Source organism: Leopardus geoffroyi, chromosome C2 (assembly GCF_018350155.1).
Source record: "Leopardus geoffroyi isolate Oge1 chromosome C2, O.geoffroyi_Oge1_pat1.0, whole genome shotgun sequence".
NCBI lineage: Eukaryota > Metazoa > Chordata > Mammalia > Carnivora > Felidae > Leopardus > Leopardus geoffroyi.
The window spans coordinates 5348570-5363996 of record NC_059333.1 but is presented as its reverse complement, the minus strand read 5'-3'; the positions used below and the strand labels follow the sequence as shown (position 1 = coordinate 5363996).

The 15427-nt window shown below is 44.1% G+C and overlaps 1 protein-coding gene and 1 long non-coding RNA gene across 3 annotated transcripts in view; one reads left to right on the top strand and one right to left on the bottom strand.

The window, feature by feature from the left end:
- The window catches only part of DSCAM (DS cell adhesion molecule), a 704213-nt gene that overhangs the window by 387997 nt on the left and 300789 nt on the right, over window positions 1–15427 (bottom strand). The window lies entirely within an intron of this gene.
- Window positions 1284–10898, top strand: LOC123610560. The gene is made up of 4 exons (XR_006718198.1): window positions 1284–1482; window positions 7986–8024; window positions 8372–8461; window positions 8986–10898. It is a non-coding gene; the product is annotated as an uncharacterized LOC123610560 (long non-coding RNA).

The following is a 15427-nucleotide window of genomic DNA, read 5'->3' as shown; positions in this document are numbered from 1 at the left end:
CATTTGTGCCACTGGTTTGGGTTTTTAGTATCTATCCACTATCCCTGGAGAGTTAGTTACCCATGGGTAACACCCAATGATAAGGGCAGTTATTATTCTAGGTTGGTTATGGGACTATTGAATCATGTTATCCTTTTCCCTCCCTTCGCTATCATAAACCAATCAATCAATCAATCAGTCAATCAATCAATCCTCTTTCAAAAGACAAGCAACACTCTCCAAACTGATTTCTATTAAAATTAATTTTTTAATAACTGCTCGGTTTTATCACGACTTCCCCAAATGCTAATTAATTCTAACTCTAAGCTATGTAATTATAATACTTGTGCTGAAATACAAATTATCTGGCGCCCCTGGGGTGAACAAGTTAGAATGTATTTCATGTTCCATTCAGCTATTTCTGAGCCCGTGGAAACAATGGAGCAGCCCCTGGCTGGCACCCCTCCCCCAAGCACTGGCAAGGCCTGCTCCTTCCTCTTTAGCGGGGAGACAGGAGCGGAGCTGACAGCTGGCATCCCGTCAGTTAATGCCCATCTCCGTGGGGCTGGGAGGAACGGTGGCCTGCCAAGTTATTTTTGGCCAGAACCTTCAGGAGCCTTCATTTAGTCCGTGGCCTAAGTGGCCGCGATATACCTGCAGAATGTGAATTGACGTTGCCATGGAAATAGAACAACTCTTCCTGATTCTGTCAAAATCCATCTCTCTCTGTGACCAGGCAGGGGTCAGAAAGGAAAGAAACGCCAGCCCAGGGAGGAAGCAGGAGGAGGGGAGGGTCTCTGCAGCGCCCTATGGTGTTGGAGAAATCCAAATGGCTCTTTCTGCTAAGATACACACACGTTACTGCCTTTAGGGTCCAAATCTCTCTCTCTCTCTCTCCCTCTTTCATCCCATTTCTCTCTCTCTCTCTCTCTCTCTCTCCTTTTCTCTCCTCTCTCCTGTCTCTCTTACTCTCTGGCGCTCTTTCTCCCCCCTCCGTCTCTCTCTCCCTCTCTCTTTTCTGTTAGCGCTTTTTTCCCCCTAGAACCTAAGACCAACCTTTGCTGGCCTGCCCCATAACATCAACCCAGGTGATAACTAAACCATCCAATTTGAGCATTTCCACGATGCTTTTTAATGTTCTGTTTTCAGTCATTTTTTTTTTTTTTTTTGAGAGAGAGAGAGAGAGAGAAGGAGGGTAGACAGAGGCAGAGAGGCAGAGAGGCAGAGAGAGAGAGAGAGAGAGAGAGAGAGAGAAAGAGAGAATCTTAAGCAGGCTCAATGCCCAGTGCAGAGCCCCGACTTGGGGCTCGATCCCACAACCATGAGATCATGACCTGAGCCAAAATCAAGAACTGGACCCTCAAACAACTAAGCTACCCAGGCGTCCCTTTGTCTTCAGTGTGGATAGGCATTAGCCCCTTCTGTCTGGACCTAAACATAAATGTCGTGACTTAAGCAGCTGAAAGTAAGGCCATGGATATAAGAACAGCAAATAAATACAAGGTAACTCCCCCCTGCCCTCCTCCTGCCTTCGGGTTTACAAAACCTGTCGTTTTGTGGTGGTTCGGGGACCTGCAGCCCTGTGCTGGCCTGAGCCTTAGCTCTTGAGACACAGGAGGGACGCTGGACACGTGCTGCCTGTGCAATCGGGCTCTCCATTCCCTTGCCACTGGGTACCTGTAGCAGCAGCCGGCTCTTGCTTTCCTGAATCCAGCCCCTTGGTCTCACCTTGAAGCACCTGTTTGGCCCTGCAGGTGGCCCTGAGCCTCAGCTATAGTCCCAGCCTCTGGGTTGATAAAGTCTGGTTCACAGAGATACTGGCATTTAATGCAGAGGGAGGGTATGCCCAGAATTTGGCGGGGCAGGTATGTGTACACACACAAACACACACACACACACACACACACACACACACCCTATTGGTTCTATTTTTCTGGAGAACCCTAATATGATACTTGTTTGCTTGAACAACAAACCTAAGCAACAATAACAAACAGGCACCTTTGAAACTTCCATCACCTGGGTAATTTAGATCACAAAGCATGTGCCTTACCCTTCTTGCGTTCTCTGGATCCCAACATTTATAGCTCCTGACTCCTAATACCCGTGAATACGTATATTATTTCAGACCTCTCATCTATTTCAAGACATATAACTACTCTGAGCCAATACATTGCCCGAATGACATTAGCCTTGGCCCTACATTATGCATGCAGTAGATTAGTTCTTCTCAACGCAGGGATAAATTTCCACCAGAAGAAATTCTGTGAGCCATGGACCTATAAACTTCAAGTTAAATTTCAGGGGTGACCTGAAATGCCCACACATCGATACGTGTGTCAGGCTTGCGTGTCGGTAGCTCTGCCTTACTGTAAATATCCTCCTCCTTCTAGAGAAAGTGATGCTCTATAATCATAGCAAGTCAAATGGAGGGTGAGGTTAAACGCAATGCTACTATATTCCAGCAAATACTTTTCCCCTGAATGTGTGTCAAAATCAAAGATTGCCATCAACAATTTAAATGTCCTAAATGTATTTACGGTTTTCTAAGTTCTTGAGGGGGCAAAACACACGAACAAAAACACCAACAAACTGAGACTGGATGAAGATGACGTGTATGTAAATCATCACCAATGATTACGTTTCAATTAGCGCACGATAACTGAGCTGAAATGGCCCTTGTTTGCTTAGCTTCTAGCAGAGTCTAACAAAATAAGACCACAAGAGGCTCTAGAAACACCCTCTCTCTCTGTGGTCTTACAATACTCTTACAACCCTTACTGTACCTAGAATACGGGTTCTCAATGGGGGGCAATTTTGTACTCCAGACGACATTGGGTTAATATATTTGGAGACATTTTTGGTCACAAGTGGGAGTGGGAGAACGGGTGATACTGACATCTAGTGGGTAGAAGCCAGGGATGCTGCTAAGTATCTTGTAAAATGCACAGGACAGCCCCCCTGGCCCGTTAGCAAAGAATTATCTGGCCCCAAATGTCAACAGTGCTCGGGTTGACAAGCATTCTAGAACAAAACCAGGCACAAAATATGTGCTTTCCATGGGTATGTGTTATAATTAAACTGAAGAGGGAGACAGAACTCTGGATTAAATCGAGGTCGGGATTAGGCAGTTAGCAGATAGAAAACTGGTATAAATTCAAAGTGCAAAATGCATGCAGGTCTCCTTAGAAGAGCTAAGCAAACAAAGCCCATGTCAGTTCAGTTATCATGTGCTAGCTCAAATCAACAAGAAGGGATAATAGCAATGCAATTTGTTCCACTTGATTATCGTTCATTTTGCTCAACAGGGAAGTCAGATTTGATGTTCACGATCATCAACCACAAATCCTACAAAATGTATTTAATAAGACTGCAATGTAGTTTTCAATGCCTTCATTAATTTAATTTTTCCCCTTTGAAACAATAAACACTGATAACTAAATCTAAGTCACTTTACCTCTTTGGGCTTCAACTCCCCAGTTTTCAAACTGGAGAGTTGTACTTGGTGAGTCTTTTCAAACTGGAGTTCACAGCCCCTTGCTGGTGCATGACAAATATTTTCCCTTGGAAAGGAAACAAAATTGATCAACTGATGTCTACAGTTGGTCGAGGGCAAAACAACTTTCATTTCACCTCTACATCTTCAGGGGGGCTGTGTATTAGTTTGAAAAGATATGTGCACCCCTATGTTTATTACAGCTTGGTTTACAGTAGCCCAGATATGGAAGCAACCCAAATGCCCATCTGTAGGTGAACAGATAGAGAAGATGTGGGATACACATGTGCAACAGAATATCCTCAGCTATAAAAAAGAATGAAATCTTGCCATTTATGACAACATGGACGGACCTAAAGGGTACTATAAAATAAAGATAAATACCATATCATTTCACTTATATGCAGACCCTAAAAAACAAAGCAAGCAACCAACAAACGAAAGACAGAAACAGATTCATAAGTACAGAGAACAAATGTGGCTGCCAAAGGGTAGGGGTATGGGAAGATGGGCAAATTAGGTGGCGGAGATTAAGAGGCACAAACTTCCAGTTTTAAAATAAGTCATGAAAATAAAAAGCAGAGCACAGGGAACAGAGTCAGTAACGCAGAGAGTGTCTCAAGAATTTGAATAAATGTGAGAGCTTAATCTGATGAAGAGAATTTGGTTTATAACAAAACATGTCACATCTACCTTAAAAAAATTACTAGCGGCAGTTTGGGTCCTTAAGAAAACTGATCATGAACAACTTAAAAGTTAGAATTTTCATGAACAAATTCTCCCAAAGTAAACTTTTTAAAAATTTGGTATTTTTCAACACAAGTAATAAAAAAAAAAAAAAATCTAAAATCGGGAAAAGCAACAAAGAGATACTAAAAAACTTTTATTGTTAGTGTGGTTATGGGAGAACACCACACATGAGAATTCTTTCTTCCTTTTCTATGTCTTTATTTCTGAACTTCTCCACAATATTACTAGCGCAAAAATACTAATGCAAAGAAGTAACACAATGAGTATTTGTAGAGTGAAGTCTTCCCCCTGCTTTTCTGCTGTGATTGGTTAAGGAATTTACAATGTTAGATTTTGTTAAAGTTTAGATAATTGTAATAACTGTACTGCGTATGTATCATATATACATATAAATCTTAACTTCTCTTAATATATAAAATCTTAACTCTATGTTAAGATACACATAAATATAAACAATAAAATATAAGCATTTTATAGAGTTAAGCTTTTCTAGCATTTTGCGGGGGGTGGTGTTGCCATTTATTAATAACCAGTGCAATCTCTTGGTATACAATATGTCAGCTAAACACAGAATTTGGGCCAGCAAACTTACTCATTGATTTTTTATTCAGTTTTTCTGGTCAAAGGTGACTTATTTGGCTCAGGGAAAAAAAAAAAAAAAAACTTCATAGATACCTATGGAATTTAAGCACATTATGTTAATCCACATGACGTTGATACAAGTAATAATGCTCCCGAGATCCCAGAAAAGTTCATGAAAACTTCACAAATAAGAATGTGCACTTCACCACTTGTGTTGGCAGATGGTGTTCCCAAAGTGGATCTTTATTCACGGTGTATTTATTTTATGCAAATATACGCATATAATAGGGCATCCAATAAATATACCTGGGAACGTAAAACTAAAGAGCGACGCCATGCCCCCAGGGTTTGAAAGAGTCGGTCTCCCTGTTTTCTGTCTAGCAGACGGCAGGGGTGCATTTAGAACAGATCAGGATAGATCATTACAGAATGTGGGGCTTTGTGTCACAGGACCCAGACTGCCATGAAACAAACACTATTTGGGTAAGAAGAACATTTATACATTGCTGATAAACTCTTCCGTGAATGTATCAGTGGTTTGCTAAGATATTCAAACAGTCAGTTTTTGGTGGCCTTTGATTTTTATCACCCAGCCTTCTGCACACCCAACAACATCTTGGATCCCAGCAACTACTGGTGTGATCATCATTTCTTCTTCTCTCCTGTTCTTTCCTGTTTTGCTTACTTGCTCTCCATTTCCACAATGTCCATCCATCCTCTGGGCCCTCAGCCCTGCCGAGCTCACTGCATCTTTCCCCAGCACACTTTGTTCCTCTGGCCTATCCTCTCCCTTTGGGGGCAATGTATTCCGTGGTTGGGATGGCGCCTCGTCCAGCCAAAAAGAGCACGGACTTTAGAGTCAGATTTAGTTCCTGGCTGTGTGGCCTCACAAAGTTCACTTCATGCTGTGAGGCACCTGTGTTCCAGTTCTGGCCAAGAGGGGTCCTACTGCAAACAGCTGCACCCCTGTACCTGAGAGCCTTCTCTCGCCAGCAGTCAGGACAGCGAGCGTTGGGGGGTCAAAGTCCCCAGGAGCAGCTCTCAGCCACAGATACGGCAGGTTCCTTGTCAGGTATGATCATTCCTTAAGGGTAATCCACCAGGACTCTCGGGGTTCCCCAGGTGGGACTGAGCCCCCGTTACGAATGGCAGTAACTCATTGCACAACACTCACGTCGTTGCCTTCTTTCCTTTCCTGTCTCCCTTCCCTAATTCCTTAGGATATTTTCTGGGACTGCCTCTGACATGAACTGCTTGCACTCAATTTCTTATCTTGGGGTCTCAGGGAAGCCCCATCAGCTGCTCAAATGGGACTGGTCCTAGATGCAGAGCTGTGATGTCCCTACGGCTGATCACTCGGCAGGGACCGTGTGTTTTCAGGAGAGACCTGAATGTGGAGGAGAGGGCAGGATATTGTTCATGCTGCATGTGACTTAGCACAAGGCCAAGCCTTCCAGGGAAGCTCTACTGCCCCAAATGACCTCCACCCCTTTTCCTGGCTTCTTCAGGCCAGGGATGTGAGGGCTACTCATGGGGTCCTGGCCTTATGGACCCTGGTCCTGTGATCAGAATATTAAACAGAATTGTTCCATTGCTCTCCCCTTTCTAGCTATGTAGAGACAAGGCCATCTTCCAGGAGAGGGTTGGGGTGAGGGTTGGCATGGCAGGTGGATGGGATCTGGAGTCCTGGAGATAACGAAAGTAGTCTGAGAACCAGCTAGAAAGCCAGGAGCTATGCTGACTGAGACACTCTGGAGAGAACCACAGGCAGGGGCTTTGTGTCTCACGATGACCTATATGATGAGGAAGAAGCCAGCCCCCAACCGGGACTTTCAGAGACCTTAAACACCTTCTCTCTCCCTGAACCTTGCTGAGATGCCCCACGGACGAGCCCGGGCTCGGCTGCTGATGACAAGAAGCGAATGGAGCAGTTCCTTCCATCACACCAAAACACAGCTTGGCCATCCCCCAAAGCAGAGCCACCTTGCTGACAAGCGGCTGGACCCAGACTCAGGCATGCCCCAGCCCGGGTGAGCCCAGCCCAAACTGCCAACCTGCAAAGGCACCAGCCGAACAAAGAGCCCTTGTTTTAAGCCACTGACTTTTGAGGTGGTTTCTTCCACAGCCGTGGGTAACTGAAACGCCCTGGCACAAATCCAGTGTTTTCAGCCAGCAGTGCCGGTTCTGGCTGCCATAGCTACTGGTTCAAAGGAAGCCTGAAGCCACTCTTGCCTCCCAGGGAGGAATCCTGTGTGAAAGCCTGAGACAGGACCCCCGTGTGGGGCCCTCCTTTCTCTCTGAAGAATGCGCTACTCGGAGCTATGAGAACGTGAGAGCAAGCCTCTCGTCCAGACATCCCCGAGATTTCCACAGTGTCTAGTGACACAGGTTTGCGGCCATGCTCCCTCTTTGTGTCCCAAAATATCATGGCCCCATTTTAAAACTCCAAGCCCACAAGTGATCCTTCAGCACTGGGCTGCTTCAGGGCCAGAGACGACAATAGTCCTCAAAGTCCTCAGGACGATTTGGTAAGTTACCATCGATTTTCGTTCACAAAGCTCTCCATGATGCACGCGTGGCCAAAGCCACGACTCCTGGGCCACGGTGAACGGTGAATGCTAGAATGCCATTCCACGTGGAATTCTCTTCTTTCTTGCATGTGGCTCAAATAAGATACAAGAGACACAAGGCAAGACTCACCACATGAAGCTAAAGACTAAAGCAGTACATCTAAGAACATCATGGGATCACTTTGTTATATTAATTCCCGGCCTCTGATATATTGTTACACGTATTTAGAAAATGTAAAATATAAGCATTTTTTTTTTTTACAAATAGAATATGCATAAACATTTGCTCTGGATTTTCTAGGACAGCCCTGGCTTAAAATATCCCTTCCCAGTATTTACCGGATGGTGTTATTCCTTGACCTAAAAGAAAGACGGCTTAGCTACGATCTTCATGTTTAGATACTGTGGGCACCATTGCCCTACGTTACTGATAAATTGTGAGTGTTCGTGCCTCATATTTCTAGTTCCAGGCTCGGTTCCTTAGAGCCAGAGGCTTGAGAAATGCCCTTACGTCTCTCCTCCCTTGCTGCGGGACAGTTATTGTGTCCTTTGCTTTTGCTGAGTTAGTCTCGAGAAATCACCTTGTAAAGCAATGTCTCTGGTTTCAGAATCCAGGAAGACAGCTGGTGTAGCAACAATCAGTCGGGGTGAGTAGCCAGAGAATCCTCATAGGTATGCTTCGAGACATAGTTTACCCTTAGCAATGGCAAGGCTTTCCATTTTGGGCCCCTCTTTTTCAAAGCATGCTATGACACTCAACTTTGGGAAGGTTCCTGAGTGAGTCACCAGAAAGCTTTTACCACACCTTCCAGGGCTAAAAGGCACTGACAAACATCCATCACGAGTTTTGTGCGTTTCTATTACAGAACGTGGTGGGGTTCCTTGGTGGCTGCTAAAATAGTTTGGTTTTGTTTTTTTTTTTTTTTCCTCTTGAATAGGAATTATGTTTGCAGAGATTTTACTCCAAGCTCTAATGTTTGCTTGTGTTGATTAGGAGCAACCTTATCTTAAAAGTCCTGGATCCTTTCAAAGCCTTCCAAAGCCACATGGATCTCCTTAATACTAAGAATTCAGCCGATCAAAGGTTTGTATCCGGACCCTCAGAGACTGGTGGTCATTTCTGTCTGTCAGTGGATATGTTACAATCATCTCTCTCACATCAGCTCCTACCCAACCCTAATCTTACTGGATGAGAAAGATTCGAGGTAAATTTCTAAGCTCCTTAGCCATTTAGGTATAAAAGGGCTTTAAGAATGTTGCCTGCATGTCTGAGTTTGGAAGAAATGTTCATAACCACCTTAAAAACCTACCTTGCTTCTTCGAGGGAATATTTTTTTTTTTCACTATAAAATATCAGAGGATTAGGATAACCCTTGGCCATCTCTCCCTCTGGTACCTGTCTTTCTTCTCTTTCATGCAGGAAAAACAAAACAAAACTAAACTAAGAACCTTTATCTACCTAGAAAGCATAGTTACAGGATTCAATAAAGTTTATGGAAACAGGATTGCCATTTTTTATTTGATACTGCCCCCAGCAATACTTTGAAGAGACAGTTTCTACATTGGAGATATACTGTCTTAACTCTGAGGGTGCTGTTTATTTTCAAGGGATGCCTCACCAACAGGATGAAATAACACACACCAAACTGTTGACAATTGCCCCAGCTCCATATATAATCGGACCTCGAGAGGGGCTGGATCAAGCAAAAGACACCAACCAGCACCTGGAAACTGTGAAATACAAATTCAGTTCGAAGAAAGAAAACACCATCAGTTCTCCCAATATTGTTTATTTTTTTAGAATAGCCGTCCTTATTCTGGACTTGATCGTCCTCTTCTCTTTAGAATCACACACAGACTTGACCAAGGGTCTCCATCTGACCCTTGTTGGTAAATAAGAGTGTGGTAGAAAACCCTTTCTTGTGTTCGAGAAAGGATTCCCACCCTTTTAGGTGACCAGTTGTCTATGATTTATCCATTGGGAAACTCTGATTTCAGGTGATCCCTCTAACTGCTTTTGCACTGAAAGTAAAACCCTTTGACCCATTTTACGCCATGTTAGGAAAATTCTGAACTCTCCCACATTCACCCTATAAAAGGACTCAACTGCCCGATTTACAATAGCAAATAACCTATTTTCCTAGAGAAAATGTGTTGTCTCACATACAAAGACAGTCTCCCCTCCACCAAGAAATCCTGGAGATACTTCAAAATCAACCCCTCCAACACCACACTCCTCCTCCTCCACCTGAAACCCACACTTCGCCTGGTTCCCTCCATGGGGGTTCCCACCCAGTTCCCAGTAAAGAAGTCACCTCGCCCTCCCTCTTTTTCCTTCTCCCTCTCCGTCAGCATCCGTGGTGCCACCAAGTCCGTTCCACTCTCTGCCACGTCATCTCTCAGCTCTGCCAGAGTCCTGTCCTCTGTCCTCTGGGTCAGGCTCCCCACAGCTCTCACCTGCATTATGACTCAAGCATCACCCCACTTCGGGAGCTGGCCAGCCCCTTGCTCCCAACCACTTGCTACACCGCAGGCAGAGTGGAAGTTTATATTGCAAACGTGATTGTGTCTCCCCAGCAGTGACGTGTCTGTGTCTCCTTAACGCAAACAGGACCATTACTGTGGCCCCCGGGACGCTGCAGGGTAAGTGTCTGCTGGCATCCACAGCCTCCCTCTCTGAACCTGATCTGTCCCCTCCCCCACACCCTTCCCCACCTCAAGCACACCACACTCTCTTTCTCCTTCAGGTCCCCTCTGCCTGACACCCTGACCATGTCCCCATATCTGTCTCACTCCACATCTCCCCCTGTACGTGAGTGTGCCTGCCTTTTCCTACAGGGGACATGCCCACGGTCCTGACCATTTCTTCTCCTGGCATCAGCACACCTCGTTGTCTCACTGGAGCCTTGCAGGTGTCACCGCCCGCCCTGCAGACAAGGCCTATGTCAGTGTCTCCCACTCTTGGGCTCTATGCCTGGAAGCTTCTGGCTCACGGAGGGGGCTGCTCAGGAAGCGTGGGGCAAATGGAGGACAATGTGGATTCCACCAGAGAATTCCACCAGAATTCCACCAGAACTCCAGGGAGCGCAAGGAAGCAGGCAGAGGTGTCCACCCTGATCCCCGAGCCTTCTCCACCAGAGGGGGCCCCACGCGTGGGAGGAAGCAGGGCTCTGGCCATTAGAACCCGAGCCACGTGGTGGGCAGTGCTGGTCCTGCCCCCTCCCTGCCTTCCTTCCAGACAGAAATTCAATGAAACTGATGAACCAACAACAAGGAAGTACAATTCAGCACCCCACTCAGTCCTCTGCCCCAGTGACTGACATGGGTGCCACTTGCAGATGGGCACTGGGCTGAGGGAGGGCAAACGTGGAGTCAAGGACATTGGGCCACCAGGCGGCAGAGCTGGGGTCCAACCACCCAGACTCCAAAACCCGGCAACTGAAATAGCTACAGTCTCTTCAAGATGAGAGGCGCCTGTGTGGCTCAGTCGGTCGGGCATCCGACTCTTGATTTTGGCTCAGGTCATGATCTCAAGGTTCATGGGTTTGAGCCCATATCGGGCTCTGAGCTGACAGTGCAGAGCCTGCTTGGGATTCATTCTCTCTTCCTCTCCCTCTCTCTCTTTCTCTCCCCTTCCTCCCCCCACCCAATAAATAAATAAGCATTAAAAAAAAAAAAAAAAAAACGATCGGTTCAAGGTGAACATCTTCAAATACTGGAGAGTTTTTACATTATGTTTTAGTTAACTTTTTTATCCTTTCATTGCTGCTTAAGAAAAAAGGTCATGTAAATTGAGTGGCTCCAAATAAATGTTGTTTTATATAAAAGAGGTGTTGTAGACACTTTATATAAAGAAATTCCTTCGGTTCACAACGGTGGGCAACAAGGAGAATGAACAATGAGGCTAAAATACTAACAAATTTCAGATAAGGCAGCTATGGTTTCCAGTAAAACCAATGGTTAATCCTATCTGCCTGCCCCCCGCCACACACACCTAAATTCTCTCCACTGTTTTGCAGCAGATCCCTCTGGATCTATTCTAGGCACTAGGGATATGTCACCGAAGGATCAGGAGACACCCCCCCCCCCCCCCCGGATAAGAGGGACACGGACGCCAAACAAGATAAAGGAGTGTGTGAGGCGGCATGGATGCTACAGAGAAAGAGAAAGGGAAGTGAGAAGTGATGTCCCATAAGGCCATGATTTTAAATACAGTGGTCAGCTAGGTCACATGGAGGGGGCCAAGGAGGCTCCTGACCAAAAAAGAATGGGGGAAAGGAGATCAAGGGTGACAGGTGTGTTGTGAAATGAGATGGTCAGGGCCATCCTGATAAAGTGACCCAGGAGCACAGACCCAAAGGGGAGAGACGGGGAGAGACAGTGGTCACCTGGGGAGAAAGCATCCTGAGCAGAGACACCTACAAATGGAATGACCCTGAGGCAGAAGTGTGTGGGGAGTGTTTGGAAACATCCAGAAGACTTTGTGGAGTAAGTCAAAGAGACAGGGATAGAAGGGAAAGTCCAAGGGCAAGGGGACATCTCACAGTGCCCTAGGGACCACCAAGAGAGCCTCAGTTAATGGTGTTATATAGTCAGACCTCAGCCTGGATCTGTGTATGTGTTAAGAGAATTTCATTCGATTTGACTGACTTTACCAGTAGGATAAAACAAAATCTCACTTGTAGCTGGTCAGCAAAGGCAGGGAAGTGGAATAAAAAATGATTTTAAAGATCCATAGGTTGCTTCCAGATAGTGTAAAGACAATGGTATTTCATTATCAAAGCTTACAGATGATCAAAACTACTCTCATCCTCTTCATTGTATCCACACATGTACAAATGCATGTGAAAACCATTTCTTTATATTGTGTTATAAACATACAGACGTGATATTGTAAGTATCCCAAGCCTGTTTAAAAGTTGTTCTCTCTCTCCAGTATCCCAACTTAAGATCACAAGCACAACATTTAACCAATGTATCAGCATTGTTCAAAGAAATGAGTCCACTATCTATTCATTTCCCCATCCATCCATTTCCCCATCCATCCATTCACCCACCCATGCACCCATCCAACCATCCATCCATCCACCCATCTAGCTACTCACCCACACATGACTGAAAGCATTGAGTCAGTATTTTAAAATTTACTTGAGTGACTCTTCTTTTACTTTATTCCTACAGAAGATCAGAAATTTATAAAGTAGATGATAAACCCTTAATACCAATGCTCTATATTAAAGTAAAACTGTAAACAGGCAACGATATGCTTTTTTTATCCATTGAAATTAAGACATTCCCAAGGTATGGTATACGAAAATTTTTTTTATGAAAATTGACTTTTGTAACAAGAATAGAAAACTTCACCCCAGGTGGCAAAATCAATTCAGATTCTTTTTGACATTTTCTAACCTTCGAATTTCTCTAGGAGCAAAGTAGTTGTATAAAGACTATATTCTTGGATATTAATTATTTTGAGCAGTTTCCACAGGGAAAAAAGTAAATGTCATTTGTGACAGTTCAGAAGAAAGTCAAGGTTGTACTTTCTCTCGTCTATAAGAAAAGGAAAAAGAAGAAGATCGACGAGGAAACACATGCATCTCAAGTGTAGCTGGAGGGGCCTCTGACATCTGACAGCATTCACGGGAATCAAGGTGCACAGACCCGGCTCCGAGATACTTAGCCTGAACCCCACAGGCAGGGATCAGCTTTCCCCTTTTACTCACAGGCCAATGACATTCATCACCAAGAGCTCATTTTCACGAACATATTTCTTGACCATTATTTTCACTTGAAGAGTACTTTAAAAATAATATTATCCAGGATAATTATTTAAGAGTGGAATATATATAGATTTTTTTTAATTTATTCATCATTTTATGCAATACTTTTCTGCAGGGTAATTAGCCCATAGTATTCTTGTATCTATTTTTTTTTCTTATTCTCTGATTTGGAAATAATGTATAGAATGGCATCGAATAATGGGTGGCCATAATGATCTCTGCCAGCATTACCTCTAAAGTTGTCATAGCTTTATGATGTAGTCTCTGAATTTCTGTGAGGTCAGCTAATATAGGACAAGAAAAATAGAAAGTTCTAGTTTTGGGGAAAAGGATGGACTTGTGCTTTAGACTATGCCTGGGATAGACCTGGTTCCCCAAGAGGGGGTCAGGGTTAAGAGTATGACCTTTTATACCAAGAAGTTGGGTTTTGATCATGGTCCACCATTTATTCTAGTCTAATCTGCATCTTTACTTAATCCTCTGTGCCTAGTTATTTGTAACGTGAATACAACAATCCTTCCTATCCTAAGGGTTTAGGGGAGAATCGAGTGATATAATACACATTAGAAGATTTACAAGAGCGGTGCACGCAGGGTAAGCACTAAAAAGAAATCTTTGCTCTGCTTATTATAATACATAGGAACTTGGGCAAATAAGTCCTCTAGACTCGTGTCCTCATCCATTGGCAAAAACAGGAACAGAGTTAGGGCAAGGATCAGCTGTGGCAGCACGTGATTCGTCCTCAGCAAACGCCAGCTGATGCTCATTCCGTCTTGGTGTGCACTAACTTCCTTATAACCTTTGTCTTCATTTGCTAATTAGGACATAAGATTTATGACGTTTTATAGGGTCAAAAAATAAACTACTGTCACCATAAATACTGTGGAAATTCAGTTTAGATGTGATAATATATTTTTCAAAGCTGTATTCAACTCAATTCTTAACACACATGAACTGAACATCTACTATGTACCAGGAGCTGGATATGGGGATATATAAGAGGCAGTTTCTGTTCTTCAGAAGCTCAGAGTCTAGTGGGAATGACCAGCAGACAAATATAGAACACACTCTGGGCCGGTGGGTGGGAGACAGACAAGTTGGCAGATCACACAGGTGTTGGACAGGACACCTGAATTAGAGCAGAGCACGAATTCTCGACCTGTCCCACATATGCCTGGCAGGTTGTCTGGAACAGAATCCCACTTTGGCAGGCCTGGACATGGCTGGTTTGTTTGTTGTCAGGATGGAAAGACAATTAAGATTGGATTTTTTGAGCATTTGACTGAAATTGTATTTGTTTGTTTGTTTTTAATGTTTATTTTTGAGAGAGAGAGAGACAGAGTGTGAGTTGGGGAGGAGCAGAGAGAGAAGGAGACACAGAATCCGAAGCAAGCTCCAGGCTCTGAGCCGTCAGCACAGAGCCTGACATGGGGCTTGAACTCGCAAACCATGAGATCATGACCCGAGCTGAAGTTGGACGCTTAACAGACTTAAGCCACCCAGGCGCCCCTAACTGAAATGTTAGTGGACCTTACGCTCACTCCTAAAACTCTTCCTCGTGTCAAAGCTCAGAAAGGCCATTGGATTTTATAAAAGAGAGCAAAGTTGTCTCCTAAACATCCTACCTCCCTCATATTATTCTATCTTGGGAGATCCTTTTATTGGTTTTGTTTGGTTTTAATTACTTGGACATGGTTTTAAAAAGATTTATTATCAGGAGGAATTGTGGCCAGAAAGGAGGCAGCTTCGAGCAAAAGGACAATGACTGAAGCTGTATCAGCTGGTATTTATTTCTGCCACCTTCCACGGATATGATTTGAGGCAAAAATCTCAGCATCAGATCCCATGTTACTAAAGAAAATGGTTTAATTTCCCTACAGGATTGTTTTGAGAATCAAAAGGATAATATATGCTTTTTAAAATCTTACACATTGGAAAATATGATAAGAGGGGCCACTGTGCACAGACAGAGCGATCTACTTTGGTGAGGCACATTGTTATTTCCGGTAGAGGGGAGCTATAGCAGATTTGGGAGTCCTGACCTGCCCACCAAGTCCTCTGGTGCAAACCTGAGCCCAGAACAAAGCTCTCAGGCACTAACGTTTAAACCAGACATATGTGAGCATTGTATTCCCTCTGTTTTCTTTTAAAGGCGGCTTTTTAAAATTCTGATCATAAAGGCAATTCATGTTCATGATAGAAAACTTCAAAAAAAAAAAAAACAACCCCGGAAAAGGAATAAAGATGTTGAAATGTACTAAGTTGACTGT